Below are 1,938 nucleotides of genomic sequence, written 5' to 3'. Positions count from 1 at the left end.
CTCTCAAAAATAAACATTAAAAAATGTTTTTTAAATAAAGTTAAAAAAAAAAGAATAGTTTGAACCTCACCAAAATTAAAAACTTCTGCTCTTCAAAAGACAGTTCAAAGTGTAAACAGACAAGCCATTGACTGGGAAAAAATATTTGCAAATCATATGTATCTGATAAAGAACTTATATTCAGTATATACAGTTGATCTTTGGACAACAGTAGTTTGAACTGCCCTGGTCCACTTTATACATGGATTTTTTTCGATAACTACAATATCATGCCATAACGTATTTTCCGTTCCTTAAAATTTTCTTAATAATACTTTCTTTTCTCTAGCTTATATTATACAAAATATGTGTTAAATCGACTGTTTATGTTACCAGTAAGGCTTCCAGTTAACAGTAGACTATTAGTAGTTAAGTTTTGGGGGAGTCAAAAGTTATAAGCAGATTTTCAACTATGTGGGGGAGTCATTGCCCTTAACCCCAATGTTGTCCAAGAATCAACTATAAAAATAACTCTCAAAATAACACATTTTAAGAATGGGCAGAGAAAATTAATAGACACTTCACCAAAGAAGATACAGGAATGGTAGATAAGCACATGAAAAGATGTTCAACAGTATTAGTCAATAGGAAAATGCAAATTAAAACCACAGTGAGACACCACTTTGCATCTGTTAGGATGGCTAAAATTAAAACTATTGACCAGATCAAGATCAAGTGTTGTTGAGTATGTGGAGGAATTAGAACAGACCCCTGGTGGGAATGTAAAATAGTACAAAACTTTGGGGAAAGTTTGGCAGTTTCTTATAAAGTTAAATATATACCTATCATATAATCTAGTCATTCTGTTCTTATTTATTTATTCAAGAGAGAGGAAAGCATATGTTCACACAAAGACTTTTCCACAAATGTTCATAGCAACTTTATTTGTAATTGCTTAAAACTGGAAACAACACAAAGAAAGATCCATCAATAGGTGCATGAATAAAGAAATTGTGGTATACATATATAATAAAATACTATTTAGTGATAAAAATGAATGTACTATCGATACATGAAGCAATATGAGTAATTAAAATAATTATGACAAATAAAAGGAGCCAGTCCCCAAAAGAAAGCACATAATACATGAGTTCATTTATATAAAAGTATGGAAATGGGAATTAGACTTTAGTGACAAAAATTGGATCAGTGGTTGCCTGGCAGTCAGGGCTGGGAGGTAAGGAGGACATGAAGAATGGATCACAAAGGGGCACAAAGATAGAGTTTCTGGGGGTATGACTATGCCCCCTGTCTTGGTTTCAATGAAAATTTAACAAGTATACATATGTCAAAACAGCAGATTGTACAATTTAAATGTGTGCAATTTTTTGTATGTCAATTTCATTTCGGTAAAATGTTAAATAAATAAATATTTAGTGCTCATTCACTGTATATATACTAAAACTGGAAAGATAGAGAGAAGACCAGCATGGCCCCTGCCCAAGGATTTGAAGCAAATTCGTGAAGCATTCCATATTTATAAATTCATACATACCTACACACATACATACGTAAATGATATTTGAATGTGTTTGCTGAAAATATCCAGCCATGTTGTCATTTGACAATATTTACTAAACGCTTCCATGCACTGAAGCTATAAGAAAATGTATGAGATGTAGCCCTGTACTCCAAAGGCTTTCAAGGTTGTTGGTGAGTCTTATTTTGAACTTGTGGGGTTGGAGCTATTTGTAGGACATATGATATAGATTTAGGATCTAGAAGTCTAGAGCCAAGGGACAAGGTATAAGCTGAAAATATAGACACTGGAGTTGGGATACACAGAACTAATGAAATGCCTTGCATGAGAGAGAGGAGTCTAGGAATAGATTATAAACTGAAGAGTGAAAAGACTGAGCCCAGGACAGTGGGGGCACCAACCATCAGAGGCAGGAGAGG

General features: G+C 33.6%; 1 non-coding gene across 1 annotated transcript; it reads left to right on the top strand.

Annotated features, from left to right (window-relative positions):
* The first annotated feature begins 1,415 nt into the window (after nucleotides 1-1,415).
* LOC115288772 lies at nucleotides 1,416-1,520 on the top strand. The gene has a single exon (XR_003907176.1). It is a non-coding gene; the product is annotated as a U6 spliceosomal RNA (small nuclear RNA).
* The last annotated feature ends 418 nt before the right edge of the window (nucleotides 1,521-1,938 follow it).

This window comes from Suricata suricatta, chromosome 3, assembly GCF_006229205.1.
Source record: "Suricata suricatta isolate VVHF042 chromosome 3, meerkat_22Aug2017_6uvM2_HiC, whole genome shotgun sequence".
In the NCBI taxonomy this organism is placed as follows: Eukaryota; Metazoa; Chordata; class Mammalia; order Carnivora; family Herpestidae; genus Suricata; species Suricata suricatta.
The sequence above is the reverse complement of the archived record's forward strand: the minus strand, read 5'-3'. Positions and strand labels throughout refer to the sequence as shown.